The sequence below is a fragment of the Dromiciops gliroides genome, chromosome 1, assembly GCF_019393635.1.
Source record: "Dromiciops gliroides isolate mDroGli1 chromosome 1, mDroGli1.pri, whole genome shotgun sequence".
NCBI lineage: Eukaryota > Metazoa > Chordata > Mammalia > Microbiotheria > Microbiotheriidae > Dromiciops > Dromiciops gliroides.
In genome coordinates, this window is record NC_057861.1 from 506,284,196 (window position 1) to 506,304,369 (window position 20,174).

Genomic DNA, 20,174 nt, shown 5'->3' on the forward strand with positions numbered 1-20,174 from the left:
TGGACTTATGTAATGGAGGGGCCCTCCCCCCATTTCCACTTCAGAATAGATAATACCTGCAGATATCTTCTGCTTCCTGTTGGCATTCTGAGTGGGGATGAAAAGTCTTTTAACTGTCTGCTGAGACAAAATGTACATTCAAAATGTTCAAGTGAACAATCTCTTGTTCTCTTTTTTGGTGACCTTCCAGGGAAGAGGAAGAATGAGTGGGGAGCACTGTTGGAGGAAGAGCATTAGGCCCTCTATTTTATTCAGCTGACATGGGTTTCTGAATGCATTGTACTTCTCTTTTGTCTCTTGAGTTTATTCTTTCCTCATGTTAGGTAAATAAGTACCCAGAGATGGAACAGACTAGATTACAACCTTGTAAGCTTTAAAAGGTTGCACTAGCTACCAGAGACTCAACTATTGGAACCAGTAGCCTAATCTGATTATAGCCACAGTAGTTGAGTTCATGGGGGAGTTGGCCAGGAGGAGTGACCTTTCTAACCAAGCCCAGCAGAGAATCATTCTGAAACAGTGTGTTTTATAAGCAATGGAGCTACTTACCCATCAGCTATGTCTCATCCAGAAGTGATCTTAGTGGGGACCCATTGAACAGAGTCAAGGTCAAATGGTACTCCTTGTCCGTACATGTTCCCTACACATGCTTCAGTACTTATGTATTTGAAGTTTAAGTATATTCATCGCAGGGACTTTGTGTATGTACATGCAGGAAGGAGAGTGTATCCCCAATTTGAGTGGATAAATATCCTTTTGTAAAAATTAATTGGTATGAAACAAAAAACAACAAAAAAAAGAAATAGGGGGCAGCTAGGTGGTACAGCGGATAAAGCACCGACCCTGGATTCAGGAGGACCTGAGTTCAAATCAGGCCTCAGACACTTGACACTTACTAGCTGTTTGACCCTGGGCAAGTCACTTAACCCTCATTGCCCCCCAAAAACAAAACAAAAATTAATTGGTATCAATTGGTTAATTTATATTGGGGAAAATAATTAATCTCAATATTGATGGGAATATATCAGATGGGGGCTCATGTGTAACAGTATTAGAATTCCCCAACCATTGAGAGTTATCCCTTAAAACTCTTGGGGAAGAAATAAGTCAGCTTCTTAGGCCTGAGCCTGCCATTGGGAATAGGAATTGAAGAGTAATTACAGAGTGAGATGCTATATTTATAGTAATCAGTGATTTTTAAAAAGAAATCCATAGGGGCAGCTAGGTGGCACAGTGGATAGAGCACCGGCCCTGGAGTCAGGAGTACCTGAGTTCAAATCCGGCCTCAGACACTTAACACTTACTAGCTATGTGACCCTAGGCAAGCCACTTAACCCCAATTGCCTCACTAAAAAAAAAAAAAAAGAAAAAAAAGAAATCCATAAATAATTTTAAATTAAGTTATTTTGGGGGTTACATTTTAAGTACCAAACTGTCTCCCTCCCTCCCAACCTGTACCAGTGAAGGCCACCATTTGCACCATTTGCTGTGTCTGTGCATGTGTGTGTGTGTTGTGAATATGTGTGTCTGTGTAAAACCATACTAAGCATGTTTCTATTTTTATTTTCCAATTTTTTTAATCATAAAAGTATTTTATTATTTTCCAGTTACATGTAAAGATAGTTTTTAATATTTGTTTCCATAATATTTTTAGTTCCAAATTTTTCTCCCTCCCTCCCTTCCCTCCCCTCTCCCCAAGACAGTAAGCAATCTGATATAGGTTATATATGTACAATCACATTAAACATATTTCTGCATTAGTTGTGTTGTGAAAGAAGAATCAGAACACAAGGGAGAAACCTCAAAAAAGAAAAAAAAATAACAACCCAAAAGTAGAAACAGTATGGTTCAATCTGCATTCAGAATCCACAGTTCTTTTTTTTTTTTTGGATGTGTAGAACATTTTCCATCACAGGTTCTTTGGAATTGTCTTGGATATTTGCACTGCTGAGAAGAGCAAAGTCGATCATAGTTGATCATCACACAATGTTGCTGTTACTGTGTCTCTTGTGTCTCTTGGTTCTGCTCACTTCACTCAGCATCAGTCCACTTAAGTATTTCCAGGTTTTTCTGAAATCTGCCTTAAGCATATTTCTATTCATCAGTTCTTTCTCTGGGGGTGGATAGTATCTTCCTTTGTAATTGATTTGAGTGTTTGTAATACTTAAAATAACTTAGTCATTCACATTGTTGTTTGAAGAATATCCTCATTTCATTCTTCATTATTTTATGCAAGTCTTTCCATGTTTTCTTTTCCTCTAAAAATCAACCAGCTCATCACAACCATATACTACAACTTTTTTAGCCATTCTCCAACAGATAGGCATCCTCTCAATTTCCAATTCTTAGCCACCACAAAGAGAGCTACTATACATATTTTCAAACATATAGGTTCTTTTCCTTTTTTCTCTGATCACTTTGGAAAACAGACCTAATAGTGGTACTGCTGGATCAAAGGATATACACAATTTTTTTTTTTTGCGGGGCAATGAGGGTTAAGTGACTTGCCCAGGGTCACACAGCTAGTAAGTGTCAAGTGTCTGAGGCTGGATTTGAATTCAGGTATGCCTGAATCCAGGGCCAGTGCTTTATCCACTTTATGTCACCTAGCCGCCCCCGGATATACACAATTTTATAACTCTTTGGGCATAATTCCAGATTGCTCTCCAAAATGTTTGGATCAGTTCATAATTCCACCAATAGTGTATATATTATATTAAATAAATTTAAGCCAAAAATGTCTACTGATTTTAGGGAGTACCATTATATAGAAGAGAAAAATCCACATCCCCTTTCATAAGCAAATCTGGCTGACAATGATAGCATGGGGAAATGAGATGGTAGCAATGAAAGACCACAGATCTAAGTAAGCTTCTTGGGCTTTCCGCTTACAGTAAAACCTTTTCTTGAATTTACTGGGAAAAGACTTCATGCAAACTAGGAAAACTACTGAGAAATAGAGAGATGACAATGTAGAAAACAAACTTCAAAAAACAGAAAAGTTTTAAAAATAACAAGAAAAAGGGTTGGTGTAAAGTAGGGACTGGCTAAAGACAAGAAAAAAAGCATGCTAGTTTTGTCCTTTCTGAACAACTTGAACAAATAAAAAAAAATCTTTGGATCATGTTGTCTTATTTTATTTGTGAGAAAATGGGTAGTTGTCTCTTCTCAATGAGGATATAACAGTCAATCATACTCCTCCTGACCTGTTTGTAGGCCAAAGGTTTCAGATCCGCTCCTCCCCCTCTGGCTAACAAAATCACATAGTTTAAGGAGCTCTGGTCTCAATAAGGTCTGCTCTGGAGTTGTGCCCATATAAGGAAGAATAAGGTGTGTTCCAATTAGCTAGCTTTTGCTTGTAGATTGTAACCCTTGAGTAATTGGATCAATGATGAAAAAGGGGAGGGTCCATTCACATTAGGGCCTAGGGTATAAAACAGGGTCTATGAGCCCCCTTTCTTTGCACCCACTAGCTACACACTAGGGTGCCTCCTTCTCACGAGAAGGAAATACAAGAGCCTTTGTCACATCACTACTGAGTTCCAGAGAATTATTGAGAAGAGGATTGTTTTCCCTCACAATATTTTACTATTATTGGTGGTTTAAAAAAAAATCAGATTTGTAAACAACTTTTCTGGCTTACATCCATTGTGTAAAGTTGGAGTCTACCTGTATTTGTATTGAATCGATTTCTCTCCAGTGCACAGAATGCCAGGTGAGTGATAGCCCCCTCCCCACACTCCTTCCCACTCCCACTTCCCCCAGTGCTGTTACCTGGTTAGGATGTTGGGCAGTGCACTAAGGACTTATTGATTTCCTTTTGAAATGAAACCAGAACCATTGACATGTGAAAGTATTTCCTCCACAAAAACCTGGGGAAAACTTTAGCAGTTGACATAAATATTCAATTTCCTTCTCCTTCTTATTTCCTTCCCCAGTTCCACCCTCTAAATTACCTCAGGGCACACTAGGAATGAATGTAAAGATCTCTCTTATGGGCTGCCTATGGGTGCATCCCTCCACCCTTTTGTGAAGCTGTGTTGTCCTTTCTAGTTAAGCCTATAAAGACCAATTGAATAGCAATCTTCTCCATATGCCTTTGCATCTCTAAAGCCCTCTTATTTGTTTTTTTTTCTTCTTCGTCTTTGTTTTTAAGGTCCAGCTAAAGACCCACCTGATCTCTCTCTTCTCAGAACTCCTAGTTCACTTAAATTCTAGTAGACATGAACTGTGACTTTGCCTTAGTGAAAGAGGCATATTGTGTTCCAGCCTGGGCTCAGGCACTTACTAGCTGGGACAACCTCAGGCAAATCACTTAAATTCCTGAGCCTTTCAGAATCTGTAAAATGAAGATGACTGTTTTTGCCTTACTTCACAGGATTGTTGAAAGGATCGGATGCAATGTTTATGAAAGTAGTTTGAACAGTACAAACTGCTTTTGCTGGGTTTCCTGTTCATGTAATTGTCGCACTAGGTGTTCTCTGAGGTCCCTTCCAACTCTGAGATTGTGTGCTTCTGTAAAATGTAAGGTATTGATTGAATCAATTGTTTTGGAAAACTTCAAAAGAATTCCTAAGCCCTGGGTCAGGAAAAGACAGAAGCTCTGGTCAAAAGAAGCAGGTGTATGTGGAAAGGAAAAGATGGAGTTGGGGAAGAGAAAGGAGAATCCATCATGATCAAAGGGTCCCGGAGGACTTATTTTGCACCATCATAAGCTACCTCTGTTCTGGGGATCCAGTAAGACCCATTATTCAGGTCCAACTCTGAAAATTACTAACGATCCAACACAACTTGAACTCACAGCAAGATCACTGATCAATCTTAGTTCTCTTATTCAAAATTTAAAAAGTTTACACACATCTAAATCTTTTTCTGCACCACCACTTTGGGTAAGATATATGGACATAGCATCCTTGATGTTGCCATTGAGTAACAATTTCTTCAGGCGATTTTTAAGGTCCTCCATCTAGGAAAGACTAAGTTTCTAAGACTGCTTTTGATAAGGTCAGGAGTAATTATTTCTAAGACACAAAGCATATCAGTTCCTTCTAAATTTCTCCCTTAATTTTTCCTTCTCTTCTTCAGGTTCTAGAACAAGGCTTCTTTTTTTTTTAATTCTTTAAAATTTTTTATTTAATTTAATTTTTTTTGTTTTTGTTTTTATGGGGTAGAACAAGTCTTCTTAACCTGGTATGCATAAACTTGTTTTTTAAGAAATATATCTTTTGGCAACTACATTTCAACATAATTGGTTTTCTTTGTGATCTTCTACATTGTATTTTATTTATTTTAAAACATTACTCTGGGCAGCTAGATGGCGCATTGAATAAAGCACCGACCCTGGATTCAGGAGGACCCGAGTTCAAATCTGACATCAGACACTTGACACTAGCTGTATGACACCAGACAAATCACTTAACCCTCATTGCCCTGCAAAAACAAAAAACAAACAAACACCCCCCCCAAAAAAAAAACACACCAAAAACATTATTCTGAGGAATCCATAGGCTTCATCAGATAGCCAAAGGAATTCATGGCACAAAACATAGTTAAAACTCCATGCACTAGATGATCATCAAAATTGGACTTGTCTGGGTTCACCCTTGTAGTAGGGGTTAAGGGTTCCATGCTTCTTGGATGCTCTGTACTACCACTTAACTACCTCTTCTTTGTAAGCTTTCATGAAAGAGGCCTGGATTGATACAGCATTTCAGTATTGAACCTCGGTTCACTCCCTACAATACTGTGCCAGCGTTTTGCACAGTCTAGAGTTGATTCCACACAATTTTGATGCTCTGGAGATGTTTTGCAGTTCTAGACAGAGCAAGGTGTGGTAGTATGGTATCCACCTTTGTGCTAACAACCATAATTTGCCTAGGGAATGATGATCTCATTCTAATATAACCCTTTCTTCTTACTCAGTCCAGAAAGATCTAACCCTTTGCGTAGGCTATACAGTCATAATTGGCAAATGTCCTTCATAAAGTGGTTGGACTTCAATTACCCCCTTGGGATTCACTGTCCAGATCAACTACAACTTTAATTCTCACTATCATTGCTCTGCAAGGTCTTCTGAGTCCATGAAGAAAAGATCCAAGTATAGAATCCCAATCCCTTATTAATGCTCATAGAACTCATTTTAGATTCAACATCTGCTCAAAGTTACTGTTTGCATGGCATGTCTTTTGACTATGTATATTTGAAGAAAAATTCCTTTTCTTTTTGGTGGGTGAAATAGGGTGGGATGGGATTAGAGGAGGAGGAAGTGGGAGAGAGAGAAAGAGAAAAACAGGCTTGTTAATTGCTTGATGTATGTTAATTTAACCATGCTGTGAGGTAGGTCCTGCTCATTTAGTTTGTCATCCTGCCAATATGTGCTTGTGTTTGGTGGTTAATATTATGTGTGTGTGTGTGTGTGTGTGTGTGTGTGTGTGTGTGTGAGAGAGAGAGAGAGAGAGAGAGAGAGTAAAATAAATACCTGTTGATAACCTGATTCCTACTAAATATTGAGTATTTTTCTATTTCCCTCCATTTTGGGGGTATAAGGAAGACCCTAGACAGAAGATCAAACCCAAGCCTTAAGCAATTCTCCTCAGGGCATCACAGTTGGGTGTGAGGGGTTTAACTGGCCAAAGAGTGTGGAACCATTAGATGGTCAATTTCCCCTAGGACTCAACCTGATCCAGACCATGCATGGGTCCAGAGCAGAGGGGCCCTTAGAGTAAGGACCACAACATGGCTTCTAGTATCCAACAGGACTTTTTAATGTTAGAGTGATATTCTTTGATAACTCCACCTTTCTTATGTTTCTTAGCCAGTGAACAATTATTTATTAAATTCTTACTATGCTAAATACTCAGATACAAAGTAAAGCAAATATACCAATGCCGTCCTCAAATAGTTCACATTTTCATGTGGAGACAACATATAAATAATTGTACAAACATGATATATACAGATTAGATGGATGGTATAATAGAACCAGAGTTACTCTCCACTGCCCCCCTCCCCACTTTCCTCCAAGAACAAAAAGCCCCTAAAAGCCTTAGGTTTTTCTAAAAGGCAATAAAACTATCCCTGGAACTGATCGGCTCTTGCTTCCCTTCACAGTTCTTCTTGGTCACCTAAGAGTATAAAAAAGTCCCACCCATATGAAGTCAAGGCCCAACCAATTTGGTGAAGATTTGAAGACCATGCTTTGTTAGTGCACCCTGGCCTGCTGACATAGGGATTTGAGTTGGGGAGGGTGGGGGTGGAAGAAGATGTATCTATATAAATTAAGTGCCACTTTCTTTCTTGCATGTCCTTGCTATGTAAAAGTTAAATAAAGCTTTTTCTTAACTTTTCAATGACTTATAAGTACCTGATTTTCCCCAAAATTGAATCTGAAGTGGTTGGATTCTGGAATCAGGTAACAAGAAATGTAACATATATTTATTAAGCATTAACTATGTGACAGGCACTGTGCTAAGCCCTGGGGATACACATACAAGCAAGAAGGAAAGCAGTCCCTACTCTCAAGGAGCCTAAAATCTAGTGGGGAAAGACAATCCACAAAAGGAAGGTGAAAAGCCTGTGTGGGAGAGATGTGAAGGAGGCACCCTTGTGAGGGCATGGTGTTGGAGTCAGTAAAGTTAGGAGCATAGCCAGGATGCAGATCGAACCATACTGATTCTACTTTTTTGTTTTTTCTTTTTTGAGGTTTTCCCCTTGTGTTCTGATTCTTCTTTCACAACATGACTAATGCTGAAATATGTTTAATGTGATTGTACATGTATAAGCCATATCAGATTGCTTTCTGTCTTGGGGAGAAGGGAGGGAAAAGGGAGTGAGTGAGAAAAACTTGGAAGTCAAAATGTTATAAAAACAAATGTTGAAAACTATCTTTACATATAACTGGAAAATAATAAAACACGTTTAATATAAAAAACCAGGGGGCAGCTAGGTGGCTCAGTGGATAAAGCACTGACCCTGGATTCAGGAGTACCTGCATTCAAATCCGGCCTCAGCCACTTGACACTTACTAGCTGTGTGACCCTGGGCAAGTCACTTAACCCTCATTGCTCCATCAAAAAAAAAAAGATAAAAAACCAAACAAAAACAAAATCCAGTTGATAATCTTAGTTGGAAGTGGTGAGAATGGGTAGAGACAGAAAGGCCTCCTGCAGAATGTAGTATTTGGAACTTAGTCTTAAAGGAAGTTGGGAAAGTTAAGAGATAAGAGGTGAGAGGGTAGGACTTTCCAGGTATGAGGGGAAGCCAAAGTAAAGGCACAAAATCCAGAGAAGGCCTGTCTTGGGCAAGGAACTTCAAATAGGTTGGTGTTGGCCATGACTAGTTACCACATGTACTGTTTTGTGCAGGTGCTGTAATATTCACCTACTTCATGGTGGTTATAGAAAAAGTAATTTTGATTCCCCCCCCCTTTTTTGCTTTAATTAGTCTGCTGGTAGGGTTCATGCTACCCCACTCATAAAGGGTTTATCAAAATTCCAGTAGAAGTATGTTCGTCTCCTTTTGAAAATTATTAACAAATTGTTGTTGCTTTGGCAGCTATTATTTGGTATAAGTTTTGCAGTTTTTAAGTAAAGATTTTCAATTACTTCAGACTATTTAACTTTTCCCTCTTTAGATTCCACATATTCATTTAATCTGAGATTCAGGATTGGGTTAGGGTTCTTTTGTTTGTTTTTTAATGATTTCCCAGCACTGGTTGACAACACTTTTGTTCTGGGTTTTGGAGATGATGGTACTGTTTACAAATAGCAGCATGAAGTCCTTGCCTATAACCTATAAGAGCTAGTTCTAATTTTGTTATTTTGCAATCCTGGTATATAATGAATGAATTCATGTTTTCAATCTATTTTGTATATGTTCGTGATTTGTCTGCTTAATGGACAATGCTCTCTGCAATGATGCATTTCTAGCAGGTGAGATATTGGTATTTGTGTGTGTCTGTGTGTCTGTGTGTGTGGCAATTGGGGTTAAGTGACTTGCCCAGGGTCATACAGCTAGTAAGTGTCAAGTGTCTGAGGCTGGATTTGAACTGAGGTCCTCCTGAATCCAGGGCCGGTGCTCTATCCACTGTGCCACCTAGCTGCCCCAATACTGAGGTTTTAAAATTGTTTTTACTGTGTCTTGCTTTCTTGGTCTCCCTGCCTCAGGTCACTCACCATTCTATTCTGTCCTCCACACTCCTGCTGCCAAAGTAATTTTCCTGAAGTGCAGATCCAAACATGGGACTCCCTGACTCAAGCAACTCTAGTGGCTTCATGTTGCCTCTAGGACAACATATCCTCTGTTTAGTTTTTAAAGCCTTTGCACAATCTGGACCCGACCTATTTTTCCAGCCTCTCTGGACATTACTCTCCCTCTCCAACAGCCTTCAATCCAGACAAATGGGGGTTTCCTGCTTCATGCACAAATCTTTCCATCTCTGGTCTTTGTGCCTTTATACTAGCTTTGCTCCATGCTTGGAATGCACAATGTCCTCTGCCTCATCCAACCCCTCTGTTTCTTTAAAAAGGAGCTCAGTTACCTTCTTCTGAAAGAAAACTTTATCTCCACAATACTAATGCCTTTCTCCCCCAACTACCTTGTACTATTCTGTATATATTTGCATTTAATAAATTATTATAGTATTCCCATTGCATTTATGTGCATATATGTATATATGTGTGTGTTTTATATGTACTTGTCTCCTCCATTAAAATAGAGTCTCCTTGTGAATAGGGATCATTTTATTCTTTGTATTTGTATCTAGCACTTAGTAAATAACAGGTGCTTAATAAATGCTTGTTCATTTGAATTGTTTCCTTGGCATCTTGTACAGTGTCTATCACAGAGTAGGTGCTTAATAAACACTTGTTGATTTATTCTTGTGATTGTATTATTGTTGTTCAGTTGTTCAATCATTTCTGCCTCTTCCTGACCCCATGGACCACAGCACCCTAAGCCCTTCTACCCTCCACTATTAATTGAAGTCTTGCCCAAGTTCACGTTCATTGTTTCCAATCTATCCATTTCATCCTCTGACCTCCCCTTCTCCTTTTGCCGTCAGTCTTTCCCGACAATCAGGGTCTTTTCCAACAAGTCCTGTCTTCTCATTATGTGGCCAAAGAATTTAAGCTTCAGTTTTAGTATTTGACCTTCCAGTGAACAGCCTGAATGCATTTAAGTATTGACTGATTTGATCTCCCTGCTGTCTGAGGGACTCTTGAAAGTCTTCTCTAGCACCACAATTAGAAAGTGTCAATTCTGTCTTGCTCAGCTTTCCTTATGGTCCAACTCTCAGCCATACATTACTACTGGAAAAAACATAGTTTTGAATATACAGAGTTTTGGCAGCAATTTGATGCCTCTGTTTTTAGTATATGGTCTAGATTTGCCATAGCTTTCCTTCCGAGGAGCAAGAGTCTTAATTTTGTGGCTGCCGTTGCCACCTGCAATCATCTGAGCCCATGAATATAAAATCTGACTGCTTCCATTTCTTCTCCTTATATTTGCCAGGAAGTGATGGGAATAGTTGTCAATATCTTAGTTCTTTTCATGTTAAGATTCAAGCCAGATTTTACACTCTTATTCTTTTGCCCTCATCAAGAAGCTTCTTAACTCCTCTTTCCTTTCTGTCATCAGAGTGTTATCATCTGCATGTCTGAGATTGTTGATATTTCTCTGGGCAACCTTAAATCCCACTTTGGTTCATTCAGCCTGGCATTTTGGATGATGTATTCTGTATATAAGTTAAATAAATAAGGTGACAATATGCAGCCTTATCGTATTCTTTTTCCAACCTTAAACCAATCAGTTGTTCCATGTTTGGTTCTAGGGGCCACTAATTTTGTGATAATAAGGCACAAAGTAGCACCTGCCTCTTACTCTGCTATCCTCTATGTCAAGCTGATCATCACAACAGTTTCAGGTAGAGCTAGCTACTCCATCTATTCCTTTGACTCTTAGAAGAAATTGTACTACACTCACTGGATACTAATCCAATCAGTCATCTTTATTATCAGAGTCCAATTTATCAGCATTTCTAGGTTCCCACTAGACCTTCACACTTACTGGGATGGTCTCAGGGTCCAAAGTCCCTGCTGGACATTTCCGTCTCTCTGCTTCCTGCTCTCCACATTAGGCTTGGAGGGAATGTTGTTAGCTCAGATCAGAGATTTCACTGAACTACTGCATATGGAAACTGTCTCTCCTTATATAGGTCAATGACACTTAGAGTTTAGAGTCTTGGAGAGTTGCCTGGGACAATGAGAAGTTAAGGGACTTATCCAGCTCCACAGTATATACAGTTAGTATACATGAGAGGCAAGAATTAAAGGCAAGTCTTTTTTTTTTTTTTTTGCTAGTTCTCATCACCTCAAGTTTCTCATACTTTTTGATGGAGTTCTGATAGAAATGATTTGGTGCCAAGTCACAGTTCTACTATTATTCTTTTATATTCACTGTCATGTAGGCTGCTGCACAGGTGGATAAGATTTTGTAATTGAACTGCCTTTTGTAATCGAATTGGAAGTATTGGGATTTGGGCAAGGTAGGTGGTGTAGTGGACAGAGCACTGGTCTTGGTATCAGAAAGATTCCTCTTCATGAGTTTAAATCTAGTCTCAGACACATACTAACTGTGTGACCCTGGGTGAGTCACTTAAACCTATTTCCCTCAGTTTCCCCATTTGTAGAATAAGCTGGAGAAGGAAATGGCAAACCATTCCAGTATCTCTGCCAAAATAACAACCCACAACCCAAAATGGGGTCACAGAGAGTTGGACAAGACCTAAATGACACAATAATTGAGATGAAAGCTTGCTGAAAACAACTTTTGAACAACTCTAAGTAGTAGACGGGACAACAATGATGGATGTCATCTATGAAGACCCTTTTGATTCTACTATCTGTTCTTAACAATTCATAGGCTCAATTCTGAAGTGACTACTTTTGATTCTTTTTTTCTTTCATTTTTTTGTGAGGCAATTGGAGTTAAGTGACTTGCCTAGGGTCACACAGCTAGTAAGTGTAAAGTGTCTGAGGTTGGATTTGAACTCAGGTCCTCCTGAATCCAGGGCCGGTGCTTTATCCACCATGCCACCTAGCTGCCCCTCTTTTTTTCTTATAGTTAAAACTTTATGTAGGAATCAAAGGGGGGGATATGGAAAAGAAAAGATAAAATTCAAGTGCTAAACATCATAGATAGACAGCTGATTGTTTTAATACTTAATAATACTAAATCTGTCTTTTAGATGACTGTATAGAGCCCTTCCAGTAGGATGCATAGTAGATCAAGATATGTAGGGATCATCATTTCCAATAGGGTGCTATCCCAATATCCATATATGTGGTGGAGGATATTCATAGTTTTAAAGCAATTAGGAATTTCAGCTATATTCACCTTATTAGGTAGTCTGGCTAATATGGGGGAAAGTATGGCAAATATGACAGAACCTAACATTAGAAAAATGAGGAAAGGATTGGTAGTTGAAAAAACACTGTACTCTGCTGTTTGATGTCAGTTCCAGTCCTGGTCCTGCTGGTATGAATTAATTCCTTCCTATTGGGTAAAATGGTGGAGGTGGATGTTTATCTCCCTAAAGTTCCTTTTGGCTGACATTCCAAGTTCAAAGGTCTCTTCTAACTTTGTCATTCTATAATCTCATTGTTTTTTGATTTCCCATTTCTAGATATCTAGATAGATAGATGGAGTTCTGCCAATAAAAGAAAATCACTCCTTTTCTATTTTCTGGAGTTCCATCTAGGAACTTGACCTGCCTAGGGCCATGATTAGAAGAGAGAACATTTGGGAGTAACAAATAGAGAAGCTTACTACAGGAAGGTTTCTTTCATCACTAGAAGGATGGAAGAATAAGGTGAAAGGATTAAAAATGGTCAAGGCTCCTGAGAGTTCAGAAGAGATCTGGGAAAGGGTGAAACTGATGCTTAGGAGTAGAGTGAAAAGTTTGATATAGGATTAGTTGTGGTACCACTTTGACAACTGATTTGTGGTTAGGTTTGTATGAACAAATGAATGAATGAATGAAGCATTTATTTATCACTCACTATGTGCAAAACATCATGCTAATCACTGAGAATACAAACAGAAAAACAAGACAGTCTTTGTTCTCCCAGATTTCACATTCTAATTAGGGGAAGAAAATACATGTCAAATGTTTCAACTGCAAGTCAGATAGAAAGGTCCCATGGTCCTTAGGGTTTCACTTAGGCAAAACAGCTAGTAGTGTCTCTTTCACAACATTTCCACTGATAAAATCATATTACTTTCTGATGTTTAACCATTTGACACTGGGCTGGAAGCATTTCTTTTCCAAAGGCTCCTGGATTCAGGGTCTGGGGCTGTCTTCATTCAGGTTCTGAGAGGAGATGGTGGTCAAGGTGGGGGGCACGGTGTTTTGACCTGCCTGGTGCACACAGTCTCCTGTCTCTCCCTTAGGGTGCCCTGCTGCTTTAGTTAAGCTGGCTTGTCTGCCCTGTGAGGGGAAGTTCAAGGGAGCAGCTGGCTCCCTTTCCATAGGAACCACCTCCCCAGATAATGGCTATGAGGGCTGGTCTGGTAGATGTTGTTACTCCCAGGGCTCTTGTGCTTATCTGCCTGTTGGTGCTAGTTGGTTAGCAGTTGTTACTAATGGTGGTGAGAAAGGTGGGCCCCCTTCTTCACAATGATTTCTCCCCTCAATGATGGCTATGAGGATAGGCTGGAATCAGGTTTAGGGAACCAACCCAAGGCTCTTGAGTTCAGGGTCCTGGGCTGGCTCAATGAGTGTGTGAGGGGAGATGAAGGTCAAGGTGATGGTGGTGGGGCTTTGATTTGCCTAATTGCCATGTAATGCCTCCTGTCTCTCAGGGTACTGTGAGAATTTGACAAATACAGTTGTGTATGTATAGACATGTTTGTTCCAAAAATGTTTCTGTTAATATTATTATTGCTATCTATAATAATACAACTTATTTATTCATTCATTCATTCATTCATTTATTCACTTATCTATCTATCTATTTATTTATTTATTCTTTTCTCAATCATTTTGTAAGTATCTTAAGACAATGAGGATAAAATTCATTTTTGCTTTGCTGGTCCTGTTCCTATAATCGTGCTCCAAAACTAACCCTATTGAGTTGCTTAGGGAAAGAAAAAGTCTTTCACTGATAATTTACAGAAGACATCCTGATGGAGAGTCAGGTCAGTTTATGTTTTTTTCATGGAATAAAATTTCTGTCCACAGCAAGATTTCATAAAGTTAAGGCAAAGATCAAGAGTTTAAGAGAGTGGGGTGAGAGGACGAAGTTTGTCTTGGCTGGGGATTGTGTTATTGCAGCAGCTGACTGTGAGCCATTCATCATCCCTCCCCAAATAGTCATGAACATTTCAAATCTTGGAAAGAAAAGGAAAGTGTAAAATTGTCATAATTGGAAATAAGTGGCCTAGAGGAATCTGTATTATAATAATGATGTCTTACATATGATCCTATTGAACTGAGTTTAAAAATTGAAAAAAAAAAGGCAGAAAAAGATAGTTTTTGATTTATGTAGCCAGCTTTTTTTGTGACTTTTCCCCTGAAATTAGAAGACAGACTGTCATAGTACCTTTGCAGCCCTGGGCAAGCAATTTAAAGTCTTAGTGCCCTAGACAACTCTCTAAGTTGCTGATCTACATTGGTAGAGGGAGTTTTATCACCTGAGAGCTCCCTAAATCAATGAGATCACTGGTCTAGTCTGAATCCCTTTACCTTAATTTAGCCCTTAAAAGTACTGGGTGTGTGTATTTGCTTGACAATCCAGTATTACCACAAGTTAGGAACCTTTCATAATACCAGATACTTTTAAATAAAAACTAATTGAGATTCACAATTCCCATGAGACCAATTTTTTCTTCTTGGGGAGAAAGAGGCTTAAAGGCAGTAGGATCTATACAAGTGTGTGTGGATGAGCAAATGATGAAAGAATAATCATAGAGAAAAGACAGGAGGTGTGAAGAAACAGTAGTCAGGACAAGAAAACCCAAGAGGGAGCTGAAAAGGAGGAAATAGAATAGGAAAGTTAAGTAAGGAATGGCAAGGGCAAAAGTGGTGCATTTAGACTAACACTCATTTTATAAGAACAAAAGAGTTGAGAGGAATGTTTTATCCATTAATGCTTGGCTCTTCTTATTAGCTAATAGAGGCCGAATGCCAAGCATTGGAATGAAAAGTGAAAAATTCAGTCATTCACCCAGATTTTTCCTAATAACTGGATTTTTGGCACTGCTCAGACAGAACTTCCAAATGATTGACTGAATTGTTCATTTTATAATCCAGACATGTTGGTATCATATAGGTACAGAAAAAGGATGATTTGCAACTGACCACATAAAATTGTTTTCAAACTCTGATCCTTTTTGGTATGGAGTAATAATACTTAAGACAACTTGAATTGGCATGTGTTGGTGCTGGCTCCTGAACAGTGTAACACCATGAATATTTTTGTATATGAGAAGGAGAATTAATGCCAAACACATTGTCACTTACCATGAGAAAGGGTGATGGTATTTTGGAAGGAATTATGAAATACTTGGAAAGGAAAACAAGATCTTTAATTCAACAGTGCAATGCATGCTTAATGCTTATTGTTGATTGATTCAACATTAGAATTTTATAAAAAAATTTTTTATCTAATTCCCCATTTATGAGAAAGGCAGAAGTGCCTTTCCTAGGGGTGGTGAAAGTAAAAGAAAACAGAGGAATAAATTGTTGTACTCTTTTTAATGTATTTGATATTAAATATTAATAATATTTAGCCTAATTTTTATTCATTTTATCATATTTTGCCTCTGCCACCCCAGTCACAAGGATACCCTATTTTAATGTAATCACAGATAGTTAGTATATTGCTATACCTTTTATCTACCTTAGAGACTTTGAGCTCCACAATTTAAATATATATATATATACATATATAAATGCATATGTATATATCTATCTATTGATATCTTTATTTCTATACCACCTAGATTTCCCTTTATATCACTCCTCTCACTCCCCAGAGAGTCATCCCTTGTAACAATGATTTTTGGAAAGAAAGGAACGAAAGAAAAAAAGAGAAGAAAAAATAAGTAAAAACCTATTAAGATATTGAAAGAACCTGTGGACCTAGATCTTTTTGCAATGGATGGGGAGATTTCAGGAGAGGTATCTCCTCATATTTATCTTTAAAGCCAATGTCATGCTTTATAACTTTGCAAGATTCAATTTCTACTATTTTGTAGTTGTCGCTATTTCCCTTTACATCACTGAAGTTGTTATTGTATACATTGTTTTCCTGGCTCTACCTACTTCACTTTTTATCAGTTCAAATAAGTCTTTCCATCCTTCTCTGTGTGAGAAAATAATGGGATTTGCCGACACCCAGGGGCCCCACCTGAAGATTGATTTGGAATTGATTGAATTAGGTGAGACTGAGAGACTGACTGAAAACCTACTTAAGGTTGATTAAACCAAGACAACACCTAGCCGGCCCTGAGAGGGGTGCTGTTCTCAGAGACTGTGGACTACAACATTAATATGAGACCACCCTCAACCAATCAGCTTGAAGGATGGCCCCTTCTGGGGAGGGAGTCAGGAAGTAGGAAGGGAGGTTGGCTTGATAGCTCTGGTCGCTTTTCGTTCTGGGACTTCCGGTTGGTGGCAGAGAGAGGAAAGGAGATAGGCTCTTCTTGCTTTACTGTACTCCATGTGTTATCTTTACTCTTTAATAAATGCTTAAAAGCCTAAATTCTTGCTGATTTTATCAGTAAATCTTAGTTAGTTCCCCCCCCCCAAAACTGGGGGGGGGGGCAGGTAAGGACACACATTAGATTTTAAATATCACATCGGTATTCATCATTCTTGTTGCTTCTCACAACACAGTTATATTCTGAACTCCACCAATTTAATATCTTTGTCCTGCAAAGGTTTTATTTTCCCCTCATAGGCATGTTGGAAGTTCCCAAAATACTCAAGTTGAAAAAAACAACTACTGCATCATTATTTTATAATGCTGATATTATCAGGTCATTATGATATAATGAAAACACTGATATCACTTATAATCCCCTTATTTCTGTGTTAAAGTTCTTGGTTGCACTGAAAAGTAATAAAACATAACTACAAAGGAAAATCTCTTCACATCTGAAATAATTATCCCAATGAAATCAAGATAACACATATATACTTATAAAATTCATATAGTACTTTAAAATTTATAAGATACTTTATAAATATTATTTCATTTGATCCTCACAACAACCTTGGGATGTAAGTGCTATTATTATCCTCATTTTACTGGTAAGGAAACTGAGTCAGAGAGAGGTTAAATGACTTGCCCAGGGTCACACAGCTAGTAAGTGCTTGAGACTGAATTTGAACTCAGGCCTAATCCTGACTTTAGGTCCAATGCTTTATCCTAGCAGCTTATTATTCCCAACTAGTCCTCAATGGGCAGGAATTTCAGCTGAATTTTATTTTATTTATTTTATTTTCTTTTATTTCTTCCCATTGCACCTTGTAGAGTATTAGAGAAATAACAGATGCTTAATAAAATACATGTTTACATGACTTGGTTTGGCTTAACTGCTTATTTACATATTTGTTAGAAGCCAGGTATCTTAACATCCAATTTAGAATAAATAAATGGAAAAAATTTTTTTTCTTAAACAGAGGCAATGAACAGCAACTGTCACGCCCTTGAGATGACCTTGGGTTCTCAAGAGCTGTGCTGAGAAAATACAAGCTAAAGCAAGTCCCAGAAAGACCTAGAAAGAGAGTGTGTCCTATGAGGACCCACCTGTCAAATTTCTGAGCAGCTCATTCCCAGAAGGCTTGTTGCCATGTTATGGATGCTTGTGTCCCCAGTGTCTCAGGAAGGTCACCCTCTAGCATGTGGAGGGGTTCCTGTTACCTGATAAATCAGTGAATCTTTCATAAGATATAAGAAAGTGCTGTTCTGAAAAGGGGCATCAGTCTAATTAGGTAAGCTGTATGCCTTTATGGTTGGCTTGTGGAATCCTCTTCTATGAAGGGAGGAATGAAGAAATGTAGGATCTGTTTACAAAGGAGGAAACTTGGATCTGAGGGAGATGAACAGGTAGGCAGGTGTTGGCGAAGTCCGTACAAGTAAGAGGCAGGTAGAAAACTCCCTGTTTATATTGGATTCCTGGACATAATTCATCAGCAAACACTCTTTGCTTGGTGCCAAGGTACATTCCAGACTGAACGTCTTGCTTCGTCTAAATGAATTCTAGCCATTTCTGTTGGGCTCAGAAGAAAAGCACAGAACTAGAATGTTTTTGGAATGCTTGATGGCCTGGACAGAAGGGCAGCTTCAAGGGCTGGGGAAAACAGATAGCAAGTGCTTTTCCTTGCTGCTGCCCCCATATTATGTGTTTCACATTCTCTTTTCTTCCCCACCTTTCCCCCCACCAAAGCTAATCAGAAAAGCTCAAAAAACTAATCAATCAACAAGAATTTATTGAAAACAGCTCTTTGTGCATGGCATTGGGAATATAAAGACAAAAGTTGAAGCAGTCTATGTCCTCATGGAGTTTATACTATGTTGGGGAAAACATTACACATATAACACACACAAATACACACAGACACACAGTGTCCCAAAAGGGCTTCAAATTGCATTAAGAATTTTGGGCGCACTGGCCCTGGAATCAGGAAGATGTGAATTCAAATCTGGACTCAGACACTTGACACTTACTAGCTGTGTGACCCTGGGCAAGTCACTTAACCTAAATTGCCTCACCAAAAAAAAAAAAAAAAGAATTTTGGAAGACCCTGAATACATACATAAAAATCGTAATAATGGCAACAGCTACCATTTATATAGCACAGGCACAGTGCTAAGTGTTTTTATAAATATTATCTCATTCAATTTTCACAGAACCTAAGTGTTATTATGATTCTTCTTTTACGGATGAGAAAAGTGAGGTAAATTGAGGTTAAGTGAGTCTCCTAGAGTTACACAGAAAGTAATCATTTGAGGCTGGATTTGAATGCAGGTCTTCTTGACTCCAGACCCAATGCTATATCTATTGTATGCCCTAGCCACCTAAGACTTTTTTTTTTTGTCTAGAAGTGTGGGGTGGCACTAGAAGGTTAGATAGAGGGATCAGCAAAGCATTTGTATAGAAGGTAATATTTGACCTAAGAGTTGAGGAAACTAAGGATTCTGAGGTGGATATGAGGAGGGAGATTCATTACAGGAGTGGTGAACAACCTGGACAGAAGTACAGTCTTCAAATGTAGAGGTGAGAGAAAAAGTGTCATGTCAAAGGACTATTAAGATGGTCATTTTGGCTGGATTACAGAATGTGTATAAAGTGGGAACCAGGTTGTAAAGTGCATTGTAAAATGCCAACTAGGGCAGTTTGGATTTGATCCTAGAGGTAATAGGGAGTCATTGGCATTTATTGAGCAGGGGCATAGCACTGTCCACTTGTGTTTTAGGAAAATCACTTTGGCAGTTAGTTGGAGGATGGATTGGAAGGGAAAAAGGCCTGAGGCAGAGAGGACCAATTAGGAGATTTAGGAGAGAAATGAAAAGGGACAGAACTGGGTTGGAAATTGTGTGAGGGAAGAGGAGACATATGTAAAAGATATTGAATTAGAAGGAAAAGATTTGGCAACTGGTTGAATGTGTATGAAGAGGGAGAATGAGAGGTCAAGGGTGATTTGAAATATACTAATTTGGGTAACTGATTATATAGCCCTCAACAGAAATAGGGAAGCTTGGGAGAGGTACAGGTTTAAGGGAAAAGATCATGAGTTTTGTTTTCTGAAATACAGGTACCTGAAACCTAGATATTCCTAGCCCTGGAAATTTGAGAGGTTAAGTTGGGGATACCTGCAGGATATCCAATTTGAAATGTCTAGTGAGCAGTCAGTTAGTTTTGCCAGATTGGATCTCAGGAAAAAGACTAAGGCTAGATAGATAGATGTCTAGATTTGGGAATCATCTGCATAGAGATGATAATTAAACCCAAGGGAGATGATGAGGTCACCAAGTTTAAAGAACCCAGGGGGTGCTACCATAATCAGGATATTAGATATGGATGGTGCTTGGGTAAAGGAGGCTATAAGGAAATGAGCCTTCTCAATTCTTACCTTATATGATTGAAGCTACTTACTGTGGTAAATT